Raw genomic sequence first — 26,522 nt, 5'->3', positions numbered from 1 at the left:
ACATTTCAAAAAGAAGAGCAGCAAAAGCAGCAGAACAAGTGGAAAGAACAGAAGAAGATATGGGTCGAGGTGAAATCGCAAGTGGGTACGTCAAATTGAAAATCCCCAAATCAAATTTTAGGTTTTCAAAAATTAGGGTTTAGAAATTTGGGGATTCTGCACTATAAATAGAACATGGTATTTGTAATGTTAGGGGTATGCCCGGATTAACCGGTGCACCAAGCAGTAGTTCATTTTTCATCATCTTCATCATGTTCTAAATTCACCTGCTAGGGTGTAGATGAAGCCCTAGTTTGCTACTAGTTATTCCTGTTAATGGCAGTAACCTTGTTGTGCTTAATTGTTTTAGAATAAAATTCAATCTTAGGACTTCAATACTTTACTTTCACAGTGTATGCCATGTATCCATTATAGTTAGAATAATACTGTGTTGAAGAACTACAACTCATACTTAATCCCATATATTGATATTTTGATTAGTTGTTCCCTGAAAAGACAGTTAATGCTTAGGAGAAATACCTTAGTTGTGATTGAATCATTCATATCAAGGTGACCTTAGATATACAGAGGATTGACATCCCTTTTGTTATCAGATATAAGGACAAGGTTAGTGTTATGAGCAGAATAACTAGTGTAAGTTAGTGGTGGAATCAAAGGCCCTAGTACCATTCTCATCATTTGCTCTATTTACTTTCTTTGCATATTACTTTACTGTTTCTGTTACTATCAATCATCTTCGTCGTATCGACACCCAACCAAACAACAATTGTGTTACTATTGCATAGAATCAGTTAGTAAAGACCATTAGAAGCAACTTTAACACCCACCTTGTCCCTGAGGACAAACCCCTTCTTACCTCACTCACTACAACTGACCCTGTATACTTGCAGGTCTAAGTTGTAGGTTCTTTTAAAACCACACCAAGTTTTTGGCGCCGTTGCCGGGAACTCGGTAGCGGTGTGATTGTTTCTTTTCTTCCACTTTACTGATTTTTAATATACTACTGGTATATATGTGTTAGATTTTTGGTTTTTTTGTTCTTAATCGTGTTATATGTAACTAGTTTATTTGATCTGCCATTTTGTAATAGTTTAATAACATCATCATTCCACTTCATCTTAGATGTAGTTTATCTGCCATTTTGTAGTTGTTAACTTAGCATCACTGCATTTTCATTTTCACTGCACTTTCATTTTCCCTGCATTCCACTTCATCTTGGCTTACTGTTTGTATATATTTGTTAGCTTAGCCTGCCATGTGTTAGCCTAGTCTGCCATGTAACATAGTCTGCCTCATTTGCATACTTAGCAAACAGTAACCTTGTGCATATATGTGTTATCTTTCTCTTTGTTCTGTCACCTGCATACCTGCAAAGCATCACTGCATCTGCGGCTTTGCTCATTATCTGTGGCTTTGCTCATTTTGTCATTGTATGTAGCTTTGCCCTGCCCTGTAACTGCCTTCTTCCTAGTCTTGGCCTTTCCACAACTGCATCTGTTACTGCATTTGCTTGGAGTACTTGAGCATTAAGTCTGCATATTGACCATTGGGTCATTTTTGGTTCTATAACAAGTGCAACTGTGAAGTTTAACATACTGTGAGTGCTTGAATGTGCTGCTGTCATATTGAGTGCCTGAAATCTGTTGTTGTGAATGTGGTGTGGTGCTATCAATTGTGAAATTTTTTGAAATTGAATGTTGTGAATGCCTGAGTTGTATGCTAAGTTAGCAGTGTCATCTTGAATGCATGAAATTTGCTGATGTGAGAACTAATTCTCTCTTCTGAAAACCACCAGGTACCTGCAACTGCTGTGCAAAACAAGGAGAAGGAGAAGCAGAACAAAACTGTTCTAGTACCTCAAACAGGTGGTGTGGTGCTGTGAAGAAAAGAGCTGAAGAAATTCTGAATTGTGGTGCTGCATTGGTTTGCCAAAGACAAAGACCCAAATGGTTTGTGCAATGGCTAAAAAGGGACCATGACCTGTTGCTGATGTGGGCTGTGAGCTAGCTTACTGCCACTGAAGAGGTGATCTTGTTGCTGTTGGAGTTGAAAGATTGAACAAGGCCCAACTGGGCTGTGCAACAAAAGAAAAGGGGATAAAAGCCCAACTGGGCTTCCCTCCAAAAACAACTAAGCCTGAACCCATTAGCAAAGCCCAACTGGGCCTTCTTTATTGTCTGTTGGGTTTATATTTTTTCTGGGCTTGTAATATTATTTTAAACCCAACAGTGGGCTTGTGTTTTTGGACTTTTGGGCTTGTAATTTTAATTGGACTGTGGGCTTATAACTTTGAACATTAACTGGGCCTTGTACTCAAAACAGCAACTTTGGAACTTTGAGAACAGTGGGCTTAAAATCTTTGAAAATCTATCAAGTTTTCCAATTTCAAAAACTTCTGTTGGACTTCAAATTTGTGAGCCCAAAGCAACTTCCAACCCAATAGTTGGGCTTGTTCAAAACTTCCTTTTGGGATGCACAATTCTCCCACCAATGCGGGCTTGCTCCTAACAACAAAACCGAATTTTTCTCCCAACTCAAAACCAAATTCTTGCTCCACTAATGTGGGCTTGCTCCCAATTTTAAAACCAAAGTTTTTCTCCCAATATTAAAAACCAAATTTTTCTTTTTATCTCCCAATTAAAACCAAAAGTTTTCTCCCATTCAAAAACCAAAAATTTTCTCCCTCTTTTTAACCAAAAATCCCAACTAGGCTTTACCTTTAAAGCCTAAAAACCAAATTTTTGAAACCCATAACTAAAAAGTGTGGGCCTTATTTCTCTTTTTGAATTGTGTGATTGTTTGATAAACATAACATGTCTGGATTTTGGTCTGCCACTGGGAATAAATCTATTAGAGAAGCTTACGGGCAAGATTCACCTTATGAGCCTCCCACAGACCATGATGTCAATAGTTATAGGGATTATTATTATGGACCTTCTGTAGGTCATGAACCTCAATATGCAAACCCTAATGACTATTCACACATGTATCCACTAGTACAATTATGGTCTTTGGTCACGGTTGACCTAGTCTCGGTGCTACCTATAAACGATACTAAAGTTTAGTTTGTCACGGGGACATATAGCTCCGTGTCTAATTTACACCAATCCACGTCTTTTAAACACGATTTGAGGATAAAACTTCCATGGTTTCTCAGCCCACCTTCTATACTCCCACGATCTACAACCCCACGCTCATCCCACTGGACTCCCACTTCCTTGTCTCTCATCCTTATGTTCAAGGGAAATCATTCCTTCTCTCTGTCATTCAAACTAAAATATTTTTTTTCCCATAATTCAATTTCAATCTGATTTCATTTTGCAATGGAGTTTGAATCAGAAGTTCCAAGCGGTATTATCTCTCTTTAGATCTCTATTGTTCAAATTTTCGCATCAAACCTAGATGCAGTAAACAACAAGTATTTCGTTCAAAGGATTGGGGTTTTCTGTTTTAATCGATTTAATGCAAACCAATTTGATGGGGAAACTTGTGTCGATTAATTTCAAGCGGCTTGATTTTTTTCTGGTAAGATTCTGAGATCGTTATTAAGTTATTGAAGTCGTTTTTGGTTAATTGACCTAATAATTTGCAATTGTGAAATAGGTGAATTCTTTGTACCTTGGGTTTAATTTCTTATCAGAAATAATGACAAATTATTGTTCCAATTTTTGTTTTGGTTGAATTTTTAAATTGGGTACCCTTAAATAAACATTACTAGAGAGTGGAAGATCCATTTAAGGTACACTAGTATCTTCCTTGGCATCTTATTTTTTGCTGATAACTATTTTTAAGATCAACTGGCTCACATGGTGCTTTGTTAGTGAAGGCAAAGCTCAGAATGACAAGTAGTCCAGTTTACACATCAGAATGGCTTCCATGGTGCTTTGGTAGTGAAGGCAAAAATCGGGTTCCTCTTCCTGATCAGAATGATTTATTTAACCTTGATCAAAGCTTGTCTGGGTATTTAAACACAATTTTCTTATCATTCAGTTTTATGTGGTTGATTTGGAGGTAACTTTTTATCTCCTCAGTGGAGATATTCAATATCTATGTAGTTTCAGTATTCCATATCGTGCTGACTTTTAAGTTTTCTGATTTCTTGTCGAGGTGTTGCTAAGCTTATAGTTAACAGTCCATGTAAGGATGAGTATCCAATTTTAATATATATATCATCTTTCTTCACATGATCGTTCAGTACTGAGTACTGTCTTTATTGTAGCCGGTTCTGTTTTACTAAATATGAACCATATTATATCTAATATGGGAAGTTGTTTTTTTCTATAGATGCGGGATATAACCAAGTTTAAAGTTATTAATAGACTATGGCTTTGTTGATGAAGATAATTCTTATGGTTACATTTTATTGAGGTGAAAACGGAGTTCATTCTGACAGTTTTCTTGTAACTTGTAAGCCTACTTTTACCTCCATTTATACCTTGTAAGTCTTAGTTCTGAAATGGTTTCTTTGACCCAGGCATCCTAAACACCAAAGATCCTCAATACCATGATAAGGTATGGGATGCTCAACCAAATGAAAAACTGGTTAATGGATATACGAGTCTTACGGGTATGGGATTTAATCATTACCATTTTCAGTTTTTGATTTCACTATTTGGTAAGAGGTCCACCAATCTGATTATCTCACATCCATTTTTATTGTTGCTGATAACTCATACAGGTTACCAAAAGATGACACACATCTTGACATCTTTAACTGGTGAAAAAGTGCTTGTCATTCCGGAGAGAGGGTGGGTATGTCTACAAGTATATTATGGAAAATTAGGAATCATTGGTTACTTACATTACTTAAAACATTTTGCAGCTGTATTTTGCGTTTGACTATGTTAATTTGTTAGAAAGGTGAGTCTTAAACTTCAACTGATGCCCTTTCATCTGTCATTTGAATTCACTTTGAATGCACAATAAGTTGTTGTATTTTAACAAAATATTTATACGGTTGGTTGTTGGTTGCGGGTGGTTCAATAGGAAGCTAACTGTGACATGCTACTTGAGTCCTAATTGTTATCTCACGAGATGCTTCTCAAAATATTATATTTTTGAGGGAACAAGTTGTTTTTATTTTGTCCAAATCAAAAGAATATTCCGTATTATTCTTTTGATCATCTGTCACCAGTTTGGTTAATACCTGTTTGGATTTCCTTATGATGATTGTAGTTCCATTTAGGATTCTTTGGTTCTTTTATATAGGACCACTTTGCGTGTGGAAGTGAAAGATACTTGCATAAACTTTGAGCTAGGAAGCGGATACCACCACATGTCAAGTTTGTACTGGAGAACCCGAAAGGGGTATTCTACTGGTAAGACTCACTCTAGAGATATTTCCATAATGTTTCAGTATTGATTCACGTGTTTGTTTTTGAAATTATTTTACTTGTTTTGATTGAGCTGCCAATTAAGAATCACAAGTTATTTGAAAGTTATGGGATATATCAACAGAAGGCAATTTCTCTATACCAATTTTTTATTTATTTTATTATCTTCCCAAGTCTTCAGATCTTCATGGTCAATATTTTGTTTTCTGTTGATAGAGAGTTTTCCTTTAAGGGAGGCTTGGGACTGGAAATACATAACTTCAAAAGCATTGGCACGCTCATTATGCTGACATTAAAAATCCTTTCAAGAAGAAACTGTCCCTGAAGTAAGCCTACCTGCTAAATGCTAAACTGTCAGGTCCGTGAAGTAATCAAACTTCGAATGACACTTAATTCCTTGGAAAGAAAAGTTTGTATTTCTGAAGGTACCACTTTTGGCCACATGCTGATGTTCCATTTTCTTTGGTAATCCTGGCACACGTCAAGGGGAAGTCACCGGTTTTGACTTTACCAGTGTATTAGTACGTACTATATCTTCGCTCGGAGGTTCGCAAGCGAACATCAGTGCTGCCATCATGATTGTTTTTTGTTTTGTATAGCTGGAATAAGAGAAAACTTTTAAACATTTCTATAGGTGTCACTGAACGGTTTATGCATCTTACAATGCTTGCTTAAGCTTTTGTGATTGGCTTCGATGAAGATTTAGAAATTTCAATGAAACATAAGACCTTGTATTGTAAATTGACTTGTACTTTTTTTTTGCAGGCAAATGGAGGTTTTGAGGAGTCCTTGCAGTGTGAGTGTGCACAACAATCTTTAATTAGTAAACAAGACCCTTAGACCCGGCCGAGACCTGAGTAGGCGCGCAATGGAAGTGAAGTTGTCTTTCCGAATGTCGAGACCTGTTTCGATGGTGATCGTTGTCAATCTAAAAGAATGTATATATCAAGAAACATGTGAACTATTGTGATTTTTCACCATATAACCATATTTAATGCCATGTTTGATAATTTTATTCAGATATTGTTACTGATTTTCCTTGTCTACTTTTCCTTTTTTTTTTAGCAAGGAGTAAAGATGTTTGCTGCTCAAAACTATGCCCAAGTCCCAACATCAAAGGATCTTATCTTATCAGTATGTGTATATGGGATCTGTGTCAACCATACAAACTGGTCACGGTGTAATATAGAAATCCGTATCCATTGAATAACTTTGGTCCCGGTATATTTCAACATCCCGGGACTAATGAGAAAATTTGTCACGGTCTATGATAAAATCCCGTGACTAATGAAGTTTTGATCACGGTGGATTACCGTGACTAAAGTCTATGACTTTTGGCCTCGCAGGCTTTAGCCACGGTTTTTCAGAAATGAATCACCGTGGCTGTATACATTTGGTCACGGTAAATTACTGTGTCTAAAGGCCATTTTTGTACTAGTGATCATCGACCATTGAGTGAAAATGAACATGTAGACAATATCCAACTCACACATTCGGCACTTGTGAATCAGTTAGAGGCTCGGATCACTGCTTTAGAAATGCAAACACATGAGAAATCTGTAGCATCTAGTTCACATAAACGACCTGAAATCTATGCATGTACCTTATATGGTGGTTTAGACCACCCTGATAAATATTGCTATATTTTGCATGATTATAGGCAATTTAGAGAATCCCATGAAAATCCAAATTATGAAATGCCCACAAATTGTGAGGCTGGTAGTCATTGGGACCATAATCAATCCCTTGAGGGTTGCGATCAATCTTTTATAAACCCTAATGACCATGCACACATGTACCATTCACCACAATTTGAACATGAAGAATTTTGTACTCTCATGAATTTAGACTCCACCACAGAAGCTTTCAGACTCAGTGAGCAAAACTTTGCTATATCTACATCACGAATTCAGGCATATTTAGATCAGATTTTGCTTCACCTACAAAAGGAGGAAATTCATGAGGAAATGTATGTTGTCCCTAATGAAGTGTCTAGTCCCATTCATGTAAATGATGTTGAATATGAACCTAATTTAGAGGAACATGAATAGACAAATGACACCACCACTGTTAATGAGGACCAATATGCATGTTACCATGATGATGATTATGAAGATTATGATGATAATGATGTTATGTTAGAAGAACATGAAAATATTGTGGAACCTTTTGGTTCAATAACATATGGCTTCTCGCCCTCGACCTTCATAAATGTTGTTTCTTCTAATACTCATAGCAAATCATATGATTTTGATAATGATATGGTACTTGTACATACAATTGTTCTTCGAAGATGAGCATGACATAGGAATAGTTGAATCTTCTGTAGACACTAATGTTAATATGCATGAAAACAAATTTGATATGTCTGATTCCTTGCCTAAGTCACAAAATGTTATTTCTTCAGATGTTGATTTGAGTACTACGGACAATCATGATACCGATTTAGGTCTTGATGTTTTGTTTGATGAATGTGAGCATGATTTACTAATTTCTGATTTAGGGGAAGTATGTGTTGGTACTATTGATCTTATCCATGAAAATAACTTAGAAGTACCAACTTTCTTACCTAAATCGCATATTGAGATTATTCCACCCAACCTAGATTTGGTTTGTAACAAAACTTTTAAACAAACTTTTCTGAAAATTCCCAACCTAGGATTGGAACTGTGTGCCTCCCAAGTCCTTTTGGACTATTTTGCATCAAAATACAACATTTTTAAAGAGCCACAGTTGGAATTAATTTCTCTGACCATCCCGCAAAAAGTCCATTTTGAGTTAGACCTGGTGAATCCCGAACCCCCAAAATTGCTAGATTTTGTGCTTAAAAATAAATCTGTTGAAAAATTCAGGTTTAGGGGTGATTCATTCGGTTTTTCACTCTCACTCCCATTTAAGTCCAATTTTAGTGTTTTGAAACTGTCTATGTTTCAACACTTTGTCTTTTGGGTTGATCCTCAACTCTTTAGACTGTATGTATATAGTGAATTGTTTGTATATAATCTGGTAGGTAATGTTTAGTGGAATCATATGTTTGTTGTATATATTGTGCTAACCCAATGTGAATTCAGTTGAGTTACTGTTGGGTTTTGCCTTGAATAATGGAGTTCAAAACTTGCTTTCGCCAATATCCGGTAATCTCTTTCCTTTTTCTACACTTAGCATCGTTCTCATTGTATGTGTTATAATCATGTTTATCTTTTGAAACATTGAGGACAATGTTTAGTTTAGGTTTGGGGGTGAAAAGTATATACTTTGATAACATGCTACAATTGAAAACAGAACTCTTTCTTTTTGAAAATAAAAAATTAAAAAATGAAAATAAAAAATTAAAAAATTTGAAAAAAAAAACATAAAAATGGAGCTCATTTACCTTGAAATGTTGACTCTTGTGCATGTATGTAAACATAAGGATTCTTCGTCTAGATATTTAGGCACCCTGATTCTAGCACAATTCACATAGTGATAAGAAACTTGCACGCGCACGATCTACCAATACATGTATAGCCTCATCCTTGAGGTGTTCTATCGGAAGTCACGATTGCCAATCACTTTAGAATACTGAACGAAACTTGACTAGCTTGTTCTTTGGTTGGTTGGGATAGAAGGTGGAGGTTACATTAAGAAAGACAACCATCGAATTTAACTGGGTGCATCAAAAAGGGCTACCTCTTGCAAAGTGTCATGTAATTTTTTGTTTCTTTTTTGCTTATGTATCAAAAGAGTTACCATGTTGTAAATATTCTTTTCAAGAAAAAAGAAAAAAAAAAAAAGAATCAAGTATTTAGTCAATGTAAATAAGAGTCATGTAAAGAGTCATCTTTTGTGTTTTTGTGTTATAAGCAAGGAAGGGTGTATGCCATTGATGTACAACGCGAGTAATTGTGAAATACGTCCAACTCATTCACAATTCTCGTAAAGTCCGGACAGCTAGCTAGATGTCGACCTCGGTTCTTAGCCTGAGAAACTATCTCTTGGTGATTAGTAATAACATCCGATCTTTCTTTACACATGTGTAGATACACTTTACACTCTTATCACATGTCTTTATTTGTTATCAGTGCTAGGATTGTTCCTTTGATAGCTAGATTGACATCTCCATTTTGCTGTGAGCTTCTACGGTCTTGCACATGTCACATTTCATGGAATCTGAGCTTATATTTTGTCCTAGAACTTTGTCGGTACGTTCGAAGCAAACCTTCACGAGACTTCAACTCGTCCACTAGGGACACTTAGTGGTTTAAAAGGCTTATTGCATTCGCTAAATACAATCGAGAGACCAGCGACAGTAAAATTCAGGTTTGGGGGTATTTGATGAGTGCCAAATATTGTATATATTTGCACCTTTTTATTGGCATTTAACTCATCATTTGTGCACTAATGCTCCATTTTATCCCATATTCTGTGTTTTCGTTGTTTTCAAGAATAAATACTTTTCTCAATTAATTTTGCATTTTTAAGTACTAAATAAAGCCTGGTTTAACTCACGGAGCGAAAAGAACAAAGAAACGGCAAAGACTCCCGCAGAAAGGCAGCGAAGATTGATGTTTGCAAGAGCCGAATCAATTAAAAGTGGGCTTGAAGAGGAAGAATTGTTCTTAAAGAAGATATGGGCTTGGCATACCCAAGGCCTTAAACCCTTACCCAAATCCATTTCCATTATCCATACCCATTTCCATGAGAGCCGTCAGATTGGATCCATCACATCATCCAACGTTCGCCTCATCACCGAGAATCAAATCTTGAATCTCTTGTCAAACATCATAGTACCTAACTCCAATCTAAGCCGTCATAATTGTTGTATCACGCATCCAATGGTCGCTGCAAGCTTGTTCCATCTTAGCCGTTCGATTCAATCCAGATGTGATCATCCAACGTATCATCTTCGCTGGACATCGAATTTGCTACACCCGCTCAACACCCAATCGCCAAATACCTATCGACTTCACCCAAACACTCCCTAACCCATTCTCCATCGGGTTCTTCTCTTCTTCTCCCCAAATTCATCTCTTCCATCACCTGCAACTTCCGCCACCACCATCTCCTGCCATCACTGCCACCACCAGACCTCGAACCACACCACCACCACAACCACCCGACAACTCCACCATCTTTCTACTAGCCTAGGTGTTTCATCAAATTCACATCCAACTGACCTAGGGTGTGGAGTTGATGAGACGACTCGAGATAGGGTTTACAGTTCACAAAGCAGAGCAGCAAAAGTAGCAGAACAAGTGGAAAGAACAGAAGAAGGTATGGGTCGAGGTGAAATCGCAAGTGGGTACGTCAAATTGAAAATCCCCAAATCAAATTTTAGGTTTTCAAAAATTAGGGTTTAGAAATTTGGGGATTCTGCACTATAAATAGAACATGCTGTTTGTAATGTTAGGGGTATGCCCGGATTAGCTGGTGCACCAAGCAGTAGTTCATTTTTCATCATCTTCATCATGTTCTAAATTCACCTGCTAGGGTGTAGATGAAGCCCTAGTTTGCTACTAGTTATTCCTGTTAATGGCAGTAACCTTGTTGTGCTTAATTGTTTTAGAATAAAATTCAATCTTAGGACTTCAGTACTTTACTTTCACAGTGTATGCCATGTATCCATTGTAGTTAGAACAGTACTGTGCTGAAGAACTACAACTCATACTTAATCCCATATATTGATCTTTTGATTAGTTGTTCCCTGAAAAGACAGTTAATGCTTAGGAGAAATACCTTAGTTGTGATTGAATCATTCATATCAAGGTGACCTTAGATATACAGAGGATTGACATCCCTTTTGTTATCAGATATAAGGACAAGGTTAGTGTTATGAGCAGAATAACTAGTGTAAGTTAGTGGTGGAATCAAAGGCCCTAGTACCATTCTCATCATTTGCTCTATTTACTTTCTTTGCATATTACTTTACTGTTTCTGTTACTATCAATCATCTTCGTCGTATCGACACCCAACCAAACAACAATTGTGTTACTATTGCATAGAATCAGTTAGTAAAGACCATTAGAAGCAACTTTAACACCCACCTTGTCCCTGAGGACAAACCCCTTCTTACCTCACTCACTACAGCTGACCCTGTATACTTGCAGGTCTAAGTTTAGGTTCTTTTAAAACCACACCACCACGTCTCTGCGCCAAGGCATGCCAACCATGCCAGCCGCACCACTGTGCCAATGGCAAACCATGCCAGCCGCACCACCGTGCCAATGGCAAACCATGCCAGCCACGTCTCCACGTCAATGCATGCCAACCATGCCAGCCGCACCACCGTGCCAATGGCAAACCATGCCATCCATGTCTCCGTACCAAGGCATTCCAGCCGCACTACTGTGACAATGGAAAACCATGCCAGCCACGTCTCCGCGCCAAGGCATGCCAACCATGCCAGTTGCACCACCGTGCCAATGGGAAACCATGTCAGCCACGTCTCCGCGCCAAGGCATGCCAGCCGCACCATTATGCCAATGACATGCCATGCCAGCCACATCACCGCGCCAAGGCATGCCTACCATGCCAGCCGCACCACTGTGACAATGGCAAACCATGTCATCCACGTTTACCGCGCCAAGGCATGCCATCCATGCTGGCCACACCATGCGCCAATGGCATGCCAAACCCTTGGCCCTAGCCATGCTGGCCGCATCATGCGCCAATGTCATGCCAAACCCTTGGCCCTAGCCATGCTGGCCGCACCATGCGCCAATGGCATGCCAAACCCTTGGCCCTAGCCATGCTGGCCTCACCATGCGCCAATGGCATGCCAAACCCTTGGCCTTCCCATGCTGGCCACACCATGCGCCAATGGCATGCCAAACCATACCAAACCCTTGGACCCACTATGCCAAGCTATCCGCACCGTTCTACCTTGGCTCCACTATGCCAAGCCATCCGCACCATTCTGCCTTGGCCCCACTATACACCACCATATCGCAACTGGAAAATTGTTCCAAATAAGGTTGAGCTGCTCATCACCCCAATCATAAATCCAAGTTTGAATAGTTATGGCAATGCAAGTATTGTAGTTCCAATAGAAACTACATCCCTCAACAAAGTAATTCCAAATTCTTTAATTCTCCAACAATCATAAAATAAATGAGAACTTGTTTCATCTTCTTCTTCACAAAACCGACAAGACCTATCCACATCCGTACCTCTTCTAGTAAAATTATCGGTCGTCAACAACTTATCGTGGGAGAGAAGCCATAGAAAGAAATTGACTTTATAAGGATATAACCGACTCCATATAATCTCGTTTGGAAAATTTATATCACCCGGCTCACTTAGAGAGATAACTGCATTCTACTGTATATGCCTCCAACTTGTCATTATCCCCAACAATCCATAATCTAGAATCTACAACTCCTTGGATATTTACCAATTCTAATGAAGATTTTATACAATCAACCTCCCTCGTTATAGCTTGTGAGTATCTTTCGCGGTACATAAACTTCCACTTGATGTTGTCACTTGATATCTCATACAACCGAGCCATTACACACCCTTTAGTTCTTCAAGCTTCAAAAGCTAACGGAAATCTATTGCATAGGACAACATATCCGATCCAAAGGTCTTCCCAAAATCTAGTTTCGTTACCCGCCCCAATCTTGAATTTTATATGTTTATTGAAGTCTTCAAGCTCATTATATATATTATGCCACAAACTACACCCCTTTGGCCCTTTTGGTTTAAGAGTTTTCCATCCCGTCAAAATTTCTCCACAATTATTTTTCTCCAGAAAGCATCTTTTTTCGCCCCGAATCTCCACCACCATTTCTTGAGAAGAGCCGAAATTACATGTTTAGACACTCGGATCCCAAGACCTCCACTTTTTTTAGACTTCACAACCGTGGGCCAACCAATATTATGAATTCTCTTCTTGTTTGAGTCGTCATCCCATAAAAAAATTCTTACTATTCTATCAAGTTTGTAAGTTCGTCGTCCCATAAATTCCCGATTCTTTACAATACTGTGGTAGACTTCAAATTTTAGATCTCTCTGGTAATAAGATTTCAGGTACCATTCCTTTGTACATGGCTACCTTATCTACCTTATCTTGTTTCAAAATCAGATCGGTGGAAATGACTTCAACGATAAGACAAGGACGCTGATTATTCAATCCCCTTGTGTTGGGTCAGTCAAAGCTTGCCTTGTACATGTTCTAGACAGTTTGGAGATTAGCAAATACATATGGTCCATAAATCTTTTTGTTAGGTAAGTCTAAAATGAGGTGATCGATCAGTCTTGTATGGTAAACCTTGAGTCAACAGGCAATTAATTTAAAGAGTAGTAGTAACTAATGAATTTTGAAGTCGGATATTTGGAAGTGTCGTGTCTCATCCATGCTTTAATATTCTTTTGAAAATTTCAAGCCTATCAACCCCAGTCTAGTCGATGGAATTATGGAAGACTTTCGTTATCTCTATATATATTTTTGGAATATCAGAAGAAAAAAAAAAGTAATAATCTCATTTTTCATCTATTATTTCTAGCATGAGGGAATCATCCGAAAAGAAAAAAACAAAACTATGATTTTTCATTTTAGTCTTGGTGTTTCAGTTCTTGTTTTCATGATCGTGTAGGATCGAGCAAGAGAGGAGAGCACAACGCGGAAGCATAAACGACTACATTGATAATCAAATTCGGTGTATAATTCTTGTGGCTCAATAGCCTACTTATAGTCTCACAAACTTGACGATCACTCAAAGCACTTACCTAATAAAATCAAACTCTAAATAAATCACACTTCTAGAAACACAAAGAAACTCTAAGCATAGTGAAACTCTAAAACCAGCAACCAGCACAACTTGCTTCTCAAGTTAACTCGACTTCCAAATATGACACGTTGTGTCAACTTCTTTTGTTGATCCAAACTGACTGCGTCAACTGCAGTAGTTGTTCCCAACTCTTCTCCATACTGCATCAACAATACTTGTTGATCTACTAACCAAATCACCATATGTTGGTTTAACTTCCAACAATTTGTGACTTCTAATGTCGTTGTCGCTCTGGAAGATGATGTGAGTCTAATTGAATACAAGAGAAATTAACTTGAACGGTACCAAAGACCAATGTTCAGGGATCAATCAATTTCAATCAACAGCCAAAGGTTGGATTTACCAATTGATCGATTCGACGCACAACCTGTGATATTTAAATAACATAAAAATATATAATGCGGAAAAGAAATAACACAGACACCAGAAGTTTTGTTAACGAGGAAACCACAAATGTAGAAAAACCCCGGGACCTAGTCCAGATTGAACACACACTGTATTAAGCCGCTACAGACACTAGCCTACTACAAGCTAACTTCGGTCTGGACTGTAGTTGAACCTCCAATCAATCTCACACTGATGCAAGGTACAGTTGCGCTCCTTACATCTCTCATCCGAGCAGGATATACTACGCATTTGATTCCCTTAGCTGATCTCACCCACAACTAAGAGTTGTTACGACCCAAAGTCGAAGACTTTAATAAAAAAATATGTATCACACAGAAAAGTCTACAGGAATAGATAAATCTGTCTCCCACAAAAATACCTACGAGTTTTGTTCCGTCTTTTGATAAATCAAGGTGAACAGGAACCAATTGATATACCAGACTTATATTCCTGAAGAGTAGCCTAGAAATATCAATCACCTCACAATAATATTAATCGACTAGTGAAACAAGATATTGTGGAATCACAAACGATGAGACGAAGATGTTTGTGACTACTTTTCAATCTTGCATATCGGAGAAATTAATCTCGAGCCAATTTTACAATTATACTCAATATGATAGAAACATCAAGATCAGATCACGCAACTACAAAGTAAATAGTTGGGTTTGGCTTCACAATCCCAATGAAGTCTTCAAGTCGTTAACCTACAGGATCTCGGTAGAAAACTAAGTTTAAAGGAGAATCGACTCTAACTTATACAACTAGTATCACACAAGAGGTGTGGGGATTATGTTTCCCATTTGGTAGAGTTCTCCTTTATATAGTCTCCAAATAAAGGTTCGCAATCAATGCTACCTTGGTAACAAAGCATTCAATATTCACCGAAACCTGATTAGATTCAAGATAATATCTTTCAACCATTAGATCGAACTTATCTTGTTATACACAAATGAAATGGACGTTCATTTAGGTTTGTGTAACCGTACCTAAACGTGTACACCTAGTTGGTTCAACAGTAGTTAACCAAATGGTTAGCCATATGAGCACTTTCATATCAACCTTATTCATCTTCACCATAACTAGTTCAAATGACTCAAAAGAACTATTTAGATAGTTGTTCAATTGCTTATATATCATAGAAGTATATAAGACACAATCGAAGCAAAAATGATTTTGATTCACTCGAATCGATTCATGAACATTATAGCCATGGTTTGCAAATATGCATTCCTTAGTTTATATATGTCTTAGTTCACGAATAAACCGTTTTTAGAAAATAACCTACTCGAGTATGCATACCGGTACGCATACTTAAGTACCCAGTTTAAGTTTGTTTTCAGTTCACAAACTCCAGCAGAAATTCACGGGATGTGAACTTCTGGCAGTACGTGTATAGGTACGCGGACTTCAGTTCCGGTTATCTTGAGCAGCAAAGTACACATATTTTGGTTTAAGGATTTTGTACTTACACACGTATGAGTTCACATACAATGTTTATATCCATTCAAGATTATATATTCTAAACTCTCATTTCAATTATTGAAACATTCTTAGAGGATGTTAAATAGAGGTTATTCACACACTATTTTTCATCAAAGAGATTTTCAAGATATTGAAATAATCAACATGACTTTCGTCACTTGTAAAGATGAACTTGGCCAAAGCGAAAGCTTACCAATACACATTTAGAGAAATAGATAAGCGAGATAAAAGTAGTTTATCATAGAAGTATGTTGTTTTGTAGCCTAACAATTTTGTATATTGTAATTTAGAGTTTATCAAACTAATCATAAATTTATCATTACTATCAAAATTGGTATAGTAATTTAGAATATGTTATATGGAATCTAGCTATTATACCTTGATTTTAAATTTACCACGTAACGTTATATTCACCTCATGTATTGAGATTCCCAAACCATGAGCATGTTCTATCTAAAATCTACGACGCTAATATTGAATCGGACATTGTGTTATATAATTTGACATTATGACTGAGAAAATGTCGGTAAAACTATTATCCTTTTGTAGGTTTTCTTTTTTGACATCCCTTTACTTGATCATGTCATTTGGAGCTTTTGATTTATATTCTCAATGCTCATTTAGCACGTATATTTAAGTTGTTTCTGATCATTAAATTCTCGTTGTCCTGTTATTGTTGTTCAGTATGTACCGTAGTTATCCATATTTATACACAAACATATCTTATAGTATATCTTCATAGTGGGGTCTTAAGGTTATCCTTTTAATTTTCTTCCGATTTTGTTTCCATCATGATTACGGAGATTAGAAGTTTTGATTTAATTATGTTTCTCTCTTGTCTCACTTTCCCAAAAATTATTTGCTAATTCTCTTTCATTCTGATTTCCTTACTATTTTTATTAAAATTTTCTTATCAAAGTTTTGCTATTGATATCTATCTCTAATGGGTTTCTAATTTCTTTGGCAGATTCTTCATTCAGTATATCATGGAAGGCATCCTGTTTTGGACTATTGCAATTTCAATTCTTCTTCTGACAACTATAATGTTGCAATCAAGTTTCAATCTATGGTCAGTTTCGACAGCAGTATTGCAAGCCATTAATCTCAAGATGGATGAAAACAGTATGTTCCAGTATTATAGTTTAGATTATGTTTATGATCACAATGAGGTTAGTGAGTTCATCAGCAGTGAGTTCATATTCCGAGTTAAGTTTCAACAGTTACAAATTTTTCAGATCCAAATTTTAAATATTTTTTCGGTGATACATCATTAAGAATGCTTCTAAGAATATGATTCATATAGTTACTAGGATTGACCCTAGTAAACCAGAGGTCCTAATTACTTTCATGTATGGTTCCACCTATTTTTATTTAAAAAAAAAGGAGCAATGAGACTATTTATTAAGAATTAGTGAAAATATAATGCAGACATGGATAATGATAGGTGATCTTAACTTCCATATTCTTGATTTGCATAATAACTCAGATTATTCTGTAGAGGATAAATATGTTCAAGAACAGATGAACATTTGTGGTCTCATAGATATTGGCTATACTAGTAGAATTTTACCTGGCCTAGTAACAAATATGGAACTGGTGTTAGGAAATCTAGAATAGATATGGCCATAAGTAACAGTTACTGGTGTATGAATTTCCCTAAACCTAAATTGTCTCATTCAGGTCAAGATGGTTCTGATCACTATCCAATTCTTTTATTTCCTACTGAGATTGGTAATACTAAAACTTGGATACCTTTCAAATTCTTTAATATGTGGATGAAACACTTTTCTTTTAAGAATCAGTTACAAGTTGCTTGGAATAATGATATTCATGGTTCTCCTGCTTTTAAACTTGTTATTAAACAACAAAATACTAGACAAAGACTTTTTCACTGGAATAGAATTGAGTTTGGAGATATTGATAGAAATATCAACAATCTACAAACTCAACTTGAAGTAGCTCAAAAGGCTCCAATTACTGAATCTCAGCATGATAGGATAGTTAGTATCACTAAGAATCTGGACAATTGGTTTGATATTAAAACTGAATTTTATAGGAAAAAATCTGGAGATAAGTTTATCACAGAAATGGATAATAATAATAAATATTTTAATACTTTGGCTAATAGGAGAATGTTTAGTAAAATACGGACTGTTTGTGTGATGCTAATGGTGTCTGGTATGATAATAGGGATGACATTGAAAATTTGCTTGTTAACCAATTTGAGACTGTTAGTAAAACCTTAATCCCTTGATTATCTGATGATACTTTTGATATTCTACCAATAATTATTTCTGATTAGAATAATCTTGATTTCACTAGAGTCCCTTGCAGTGAGGAAATTCATAATATTGTTAAACACATGTCTTCCTGGAGCTCTCCAGGGCCTGATGGTTTTCAGGATGGCTTTTACCAAGCCAATTAGGATATTGTTGGTCATGATGTTATCATTTCTGTCCAAAGTTTTTTTTTTGAAAATGGTTTTATGCCCTCTTCTTTCAACAAAACTTATGTTTCCTTAATACCTAAGACTGATGAAGCCAAAAACCCCGTAGATTTCAGACCAATAGGTTTGTGTAATACTGTTTACAAGATCATCTCAAAAATTATTGCTGAAAGAATTAAACCACATTTGAAACACCTTATTTCACCTTATCAAGCTTCTTTTGTCCCAGGGAGAGCAATACATGACAACATTATTGTTGCTCATGAAATGATACATACTATGAAACACAAGGAATGTATTAGTGGCACTATATATGGCACTAAAACTGGACCTTTTTAAGAATTTTGATAGGATTGAGTGGCCTTTATTATTAGGTATACTTAGGAAATTTGGCTTTAATGATAAATTTTGTGGTTATATAGAGCAAGTATTTCAACTACACAAATTGAAATTCTTTTGAATGGTTCTCCTACTAAAAGTTTTACACCCTCAAGAGGCATTAGGCAAGGTGACCCACTTTCACCTTATCTATTTATTTTATGCATGGAATACCTATCTAGACTCCTCTTGAATGCTGAAACTAACCATATAATTTCAGGTGTTAAGGCAGCTAGAAATGCTCCAGGTATTACTCACTTAATGTTTGCAGATGACATCCTTATTTTTACAAAAGCAGATATGCATAATGTTGCTGGTATCATGTCAGTTCTGGATGATTTTGATAAAATTTCTGGTCAAATTTTTTTAATTTAGATAAATCAAGTGTATACTTTAGTCATAATATCAATCCTAGTACTAGTGAGACTCTTGTTACTCAGCTGAAAATGACTAAAATGAAAGATACTGATAAATATCTTGGTGTTACTTTATTGATAGATAGAAATAAAACTAAAGCTTTTAATCCTATCATGCAGTCTTTTGGTGCTAGGCTCAAAAATTGGAAAGGGAAAACAATGAATCATTCTGCTAGGTCTACCATATGGTGAAACATGTTCTTAATGCATTGCCAACTCATCAAATGGGTTGCTTTAGATTTCCTAAGACTATGATTGATAGAATGGACTCCATCCAGAGGCATTTTTGGTGGGGTCATCAAAACAGTAGAGGTCACTGTCCTATTGGCTGGAATAAACTTAGTATCACTGTCTTATATTGATTGTTCTTGTCTTTGGAGAAGTATATACTTTGGTATTGAGTTTGTCCAAAAGCATTCCATGTGGATTTTTAAATGTGGCACAAAAATTAATATATGTCTAGATAATTGGATTATAGGTTACAATAGTCCACCTGTCCCAGTAATGAGAATATCTAGTCTAAATACTTATAACTTGGTTTGTGATATTTTTCTCCCTAATACTAGAATTTGGAATAGTGATCTTATTGCATCATTGTTTAATCATGAGACTGCTACATCCATACTTAAAATGAATATTCCTTTAACTGGTCAAGATTACCTAGTTTGGAAGCCAGATAGAAAAGGTAAGTTCTCTGTCAAAAGTGCTTACAACACCTTATGTGCTGAGTATGTAAATAATGCTATAAATGATGAAGTTATACTTAGAGATGTTTGGAAAAAACTCTCGCATATGAGGGTTCCTCATAGAGTGCAGCTGTTTCTGTGGAAATGTTTGAAAGATATAGTACCAACTAGGGAGAAAATCTCAATTTATAAACAGGATATTGAGCATCATTGTAGTTTCTGTAATCATTATATGGAAACCAATACTCATATTTCTAGAGATTTTCCTTGTGCTAGGTCAATATGGCTAGGTGTGAATGTTAATATCTCAACCGTTTTGCTGGATTTCAGTTCTTTCCATGAATGGTTGGTAAGTTCGTTTACAGATCATGACACTAACGAGGCTGAAGGCTATACCTGTAAACTAATGTGCACTATCTGGTATATTTGGAAAGATAGATGCAATCTGGTTTTCCAGAATGCTAAACCAAATGTTAATTGTACAATAATTAGAATTCAAAATCTGTTCCAACAGTGTAATGTTTCCTATACTACTGCTAGGATAAATATAAGTCATCATGAAATTATAAAGTCTTGGTTACCACCTGAAACAAGATATGTGAAAATCAATATTGATGCTTCTTATATGTATGATACTAAAAAGGGCAGTGTTGGACTTATTATTCGTGATTGTGCAGGTTCCATCTTAGGGGTCAAAGGTGTTAACCTAGATGAGGAAGTTGATGCAGAATTCAGAGCTGAATACTTTGAGTGCAAAGCTTTGTTATTGGCAGTAGATTGGATGGAACATCTACATTACAATAATGTGGTTTTTGAAATGAATTATGATAATGTGGTGAACTCTCTTCATAATGAAGAATCATAGATTCACTTGCATAACCAACATTTACTTTCAGCTATTAAGAATAAGTTTTTTAGGTACAAGTTCTGGTTTTATAAGGCAGTCCATAGATTAAGTAATAGTGTGGCTCATGCACTAGCAGAAAAAGCAAGGCTTGAAGCCAACAATTTTCTTTATATAAACAATTATCCTCCTGATATTATCAAAATGACAGAAGATGACTATGTAATCTTTCAATTCCATTAATAAATAATCATTTAGTATAAAAAAAAAGGTTATCTTTTTAATTGACAATTATAGAACTATTTTCAGCGAACTATCTAGTCTTCCCCGTCTTAAAGATTTCATTGTTGCTAATAATAATCCTGGCGGGATTGGGGTATACCTAGATTAATTGGGGGATACCCATTTTGTTCCCATCTAAACTAGTGTGCTAAGGGGTGTATAAAATGTGTTAAAAGACCAAATTGCCCATATTATTGATACAGTAAAACAAGCATGCCGACTAAAACATATTAAAAAAAAATCAAAATCTTTCTTCAAAAATCGAACTATACATAATGTATTAAAAAAAAAAAAACGAAGAATCAGAACGGATCCAAAGTCGGCAGGGTATTTTTTGTCGACCTTGCCGACTATAGGTATAAGGTTGAATACCGTGACAACTTTTCTTCTCTGAAATTAGCAGTTACAGGGTCGTCATGGTATCCATCCCCATACCTTGGTGACTATATTTTAGTTTGCAGGTTATGAAATTAATACCTTGACGACTATAATTTAGTCGACATGTTATGAAATTAATACCTTGCCGACTAATCATGCATTTGTACATATGTTGGACATTGTGTACATATGTTGTGATGGTGAATTTCACCTAAGCATGAAATTTTTCCGACCAGATTCGATTGATTTTGGGATTTCGCTTCCCTTTGATTTTGGAGCCGTCAGCGTGCTCGAGTTTGTAGTCTCCGGACCCTCCTACTTTGCGGATTCGGAAAGGCCCTTCCCAGTTTGGAGCGAATTTACCCGCACTGTCTTCTCTTGTGGTGCTATAGCGAGACCAAGTCTTCCTTTTCAAAATGTCTTACTTTAACGTGTTGATTGTAAGATCTTGCCAATCGAACTCGATATTGTTGAGATCGTTTTTCAGTTGTGTCTCGGCATTCATCTATCATGTCGAGTGATCGGATACGCTGACTATCCAAGTCGACCCCGTTTGCCAATAGTATCCTAGCCGAAGCTACAATCACTTCTGCTGGTATGATATCATCTTCTCCATACACTAGGTTATATGGTGATGCTCATGTCAAAGTTCTTTTAGAAATACGGTATTCCCATAACGTCAGTGGAAGTTCTTCATTCCATAAACGTTTGTTGTCGTAGAGACTCCTACTTAGAATTCTGAGTAGTGTTTTGTTTGTAGATTCATCCTGACCATTTCCCTGTGGATAGTAGGGGGTCGAAGTCTTGTGTTTGATTCGGAATGACTCCAGGAGATCCTTCACATTGTTGTTCATGAAAGGTGTACCGTTGTCGGAGATGATGTACATTGGGATTCCGAAATGGCAGATCATATGTTCTATAAGGATTTGCAAGTATGTCGACGCTATTAGACCAGTCAAGAGACGATTGAGCCGTTAATGAGTCGTTTTAATTGAATATGAACATTAATTAAAAGAAATTAATAAAGTAATAATTTTGATATGAAATTAATACCATTGGATAGATCTCGAAAAGTTATGCGAAATGAACTATTCGAACGTGTCAATCGCACGAGGAAGGTATCGCACTTGGAAATTTAGATGTTGAAGGTTGACTAAGTCAACCGTAGTTGACTCTCCGTTGCCGACAAACCTTGACCTGACTTTTGCCGTCGACTTTTGTTGACCGTACCTGTGGCATAACTGGACCTCTCATTTGAAAATGATTAGCCCGTATCAATTTTAAAGAGTTAGTATAGTAAAAGTCTTGCAATTTAAAATGAATTCAAATAACTCTTTTTCAGTAGAAGTTTATCTTCTCTTTTGTTTTGTAACTAGCAGGTGGTGTGATTATTAGGATAGGAAGAGAAGGAGAGTTTGACAGGGAGAAAGAAAGAGAGGGTGAGTGGAAGTTAGTCATAAAGGGTAGTTAAAAGGTGTAGGAATATGGTTAGAGAAATAATGGAATTAGGTTACGATGAGTTGATAAGAAGTTAGGAGAAGAATTATATTGATGGAGATGGGGATTTAATAGTAGTTGGCTAGAATATGAATGAGTATGAAGGGTTTGATTGTTTGTAGAATATCAGTGAAAGGAGTAGGGAGTAATTAAGGTTTTCAATTAGAGAGGAGAATGGTGTTCTTGATGAGTTTATGATGAGATTGATGATAGGGATGATGGAACCTCCTTGGATTTTCAATTTAACCTAGGTAAGGTTCCTAAAGGACTCTTATATGTTTATAATGATTGGGTTGTGATTAGATAATGAAATTAGTGTAAAGTTAATCATATAGATATTTTCTCGAAATCATGATTTATGTGTGTTAAGTATCTCTTCCCTTGTTTCTCGTATGATTTTTATATACTTAAATTATAGAATAGTTGTTCTACATATATGATACTAGTAGATGAGTCTGTCACCTTTCTACAGGGACTGAGTTTGCATGATTTGGATAAGTAGGTAATTAGATATGAATTTTTGAAGTTCACCCGTTATGTCTGAAAATCTGGAAACAGCAGTGACTAAGCGATTAAATGGACTCTGTTATGTATGTTGTAATCGAAATTAGCTTCCAGTCATAACTACAACGTTGTAGAGGACACTGTCATCCTTTTAACGAGACATTAGGATCTTCATTTGGATAACATTTGAGAAATTGATAGACCCCGAAAGATTGGTGCTTGTGCAATGTACAAGTAGTTTAAATGCCTATCATGTGTTTGTAAAATTGTCCGAGTCGACTCGGTGAGTCGGCGAGTAAGATGAGTTAGATATATGACTCAGACAAGTCAGAACTAGTGGATAGTGGATCGGGTTGTGGATCGACCCAATGGGTCAGTCAAATAGGTTAAAAGGCCGGGTTAATGGGTCGGACAGAGTCAGCCCCAATTGGTTTGGGCTTAGTGATAGAAACCTTAATTCATGTTTTTGGACCGCTTCTTGTCCGAATTAGCTTTAGGTTCCTTCTGCAAAGTTGTATGGCTTTTCGACGGCTTTCCGGTGATACCCAATTTGACCCTTTTTGGATAAATAGATACTGTTTTATACCAAAATTACTTATTACCAAATTATAGAACTATAATAGAATTAGAACCTTTAGTTATTTTACAAGCCTATAATTAGAGGCTTGTATGGAATTGTGTTTTGATCTTTGTATGAGCCTATTGGCTAAATTCTTAAAGTTCTTGTGTGATTAACAGTTACTCCTTATTTAACAACGATCGATTCAAATGATGAATCAGTGGATTGTAGATCTCGAGGTAGGCTTGACTTGTCATCAAATCAGGTGGGAATTCTTGTATACTTCTTGTAATCATTAAGTTTACTTTCAATCTGCGAGCATGGTGTGTTTTTCTTATCTGTGAGCCTATTTGTGTAATTCTTCATTTGTGAACATGATGATTGCTATGAATATGTTTGTGTTATATGCGTTGTTGATTTTCCCTGTTAGGAGTGTCTGTGGTTTCCCCCATAGCTTTTGGCTAAGTCAAGTAGGCCAGCATCCCCCTGGTTGTATATTATCTTAGTAGGCTGGCATCCCCCAGTTGTATATTATTTAGTAGGTCGGCATCCCATGATTGATTATTATTATTTTATATTAAATTTATCTAGTAGACCGGCATCCCCCGATTGGATATCATTACCTTATTTAGTAGGCTGGCATCTCCCAGTTGTATATTATTTAGTATGATGACATCCCCTCGTTTTGATATTATTTATTATATTAAATTGGGAAAATTACTCATGTGCATATTATACATGTTTGTCTAACTTTTTGATCTTGATAGTGATATTCTGAATCATGGTTTGTATGGGCACTCTATATGGACGATGTTATTATTATTGATTAGGGTTGCTTTCACGTCGTCTTCTCCAATGAGTTTGGCGAGGTTAGAGTGACACTTGCTTCATGATGCATAAATTGTTGTATGATTAGTTTCTTCTTGCTTTATTTCAATTTATATTCTTTAGAACTGTGAAGCATGTTAGTGATTACTTGAAAGTTATATGTTTCCATTGGGCACCCCTTTGGGATGATGTGCTCACTCGTTCCCACTTCAATTTCAGTTTTCCGAAGATATGGTGTGCTTGAAGACATCTGCTTCCGTAGTTTAAACCGATAACCGATCAAGAACGTTTTTGTATCTTATATATATGAATTCTTGTTGTTTGTAAAAAAATACACATATATATTAATATCTTTTGCGAGTTTTCATCTATAGAGTCTCAGAAATCTTGGGAATTAGTTTGTTTTACTTTATGTAATTATGTTCCTTAAGATCGATGGTCTAGATGTTGTTACTTCAGTTTAAGGCTATAATCTTGTTGGCTAAGCAGATTTAAGATAAGGGGCGTGACATGTTCCTTAATGAACGCAAAAATTATTGTGCCCGTTGTACCCTTTAGTGGTATAACTTCTACCCATTTAGTGAAACACTTTGTTGCTGTAATGATATATTCACGTTGCTTTGAGGACTTCGGGTTGATGGGTCCGATAATATGTAGTCCCCAACTATGAAAAAGCCATGGAGTGCAAGCACTCTAAAGCATAGTGTGTAGCGCATGAATTAAGTTTCCATGAAGCTGACATTGCTCGCACTTTTGTACGTATTCGGTGATGTCTTGCCTTTCCTTGGTGTTCTCCGTCATGACTTATCTCCACTACACGGGTGGCATGTTCCTTATCTGTGTATTTTAGCCCATCTCTCTAGCTTTTTTGCTAATTTCTTGTCGTCTGGCAATGTTCTCACTGTCAAGTAGTCGATGCAAGGGGTTCGCCAATCTTCTTCCTCGATCATGCAAGCTTCCCCGTGTAACGGAGCTCCTTGACATGTTATGCAATTGTTTTGCAATTTTTGACCCTGGTGTATCATATCTGGCCAGTAAAACCTGCTCGTGGAATTTTCCGCTGCAAAGGGATTTCGAGTCCGAGACCGCAAGTACGTTCGTGAATCTCATGTAATTAGTTTTCGTGCTTCCTCGCTTCCAACACATTTGCATAGGATTCCTGCCGTAGTAATGAAGTACAGACTTCCGTCGATAGTTTTGTATTTACTGAAAGTTTTCCATGGCAGCTGACGGTCTTCGGGTTGTTGCTTAAGGTCCTTTAGGATCGGACGTCTCCAGTCGTTCGCATCCTCGAAGATGATTGCTTAAGGTCCTTTAGGATCGGACGTCTCCAGTCGTTCGCATCCTCGAAGATGATGTCCTCGAACCATGTTGACGACATCGAGTTCTTTGTTGCTGTAATGGCTTATTTGGTCGAATGTAACATTTGTAAACTAGAGGCCAAAGTAGCGAATGCGTCGGCGTGCCTGTTTGAGGTTCTGCCCATGTGGGCGAGTGATACCTTGTCGAACTCATTTATTAATCTTTGAGCTTTATCTCTATATGTGGCTAGAGCGGGTTCCTTGACGCTGAATTCCCCCATCATTTGTTGTATTAGTATACGTGAATCACCTTTGAGTTCTAGGTGTGTGACGTTGAGGTCCTTGGAAATTTTGAGGCCGATGAGGAAACTCTTATACTCTGCAGTGTTGTTTGTACACGGAAAGTCTAGCTTGAATGCTTTAGGTA

General features: G+C 36.7%; 1 long non-coding RNA gene across 15 annotated transcripts; it reads left to right on the top strand.

Annotated features, from left to right (window-relative positions):
- Positions 1-3,124: 3,124 nt before the first annotated feature.
- Positions 3,125-6,510, top strand: LOC113350425. 15 transcript variants are annotated; one of them, XR_003360830.1, is made up of 8 exons: positions 3,128-3,525; positions 3,827-4,368; positions 4,475-4,567; positions 4,679-4,752; positions 4,823-4,860; positions 5,209-5,318; positions 5,550-5,758; positions 6,099-6,366. It is a non-coding gene; the product is annotated as an uncharacterized LOC113350425 (long non-coding RNA). The 15 variants fall into 15 exon arrangements; XR_003360821.1 differs by having other exon boundaries at positions 3,129-3,525; positions 4,679-4,748; XR_003360826.1 differs by adding an exon at positions 3,719-3,739 and having other exon boundaries at positions 3,125-3,525; positions 3,822-4,368; positions 4,679-5,318.
- Positions 6,511-26,522: the final 20,012 nt, after the last annotated feature.

Source organism: Papaver somniferum, chromosome 2 (genome assembly GCF_003573695.1).
Source record: "Papaver somniferum cultivar HN1 chromosome 2, ASM357369v1, whole genome shotgun sequence".
Taxonomy (NCBI): Eukaryota; Viridiplantae; Streptophyta; class Magnoliopsida; order Ranunculales; family Papaveraceae; genus Papaver; species Papaver somniferum.
The sequence above is the reverse complement of the archived record's forward strand: the minus strand, read 5'-3'. Positions and strand labels throughout refer to the sequence as shown.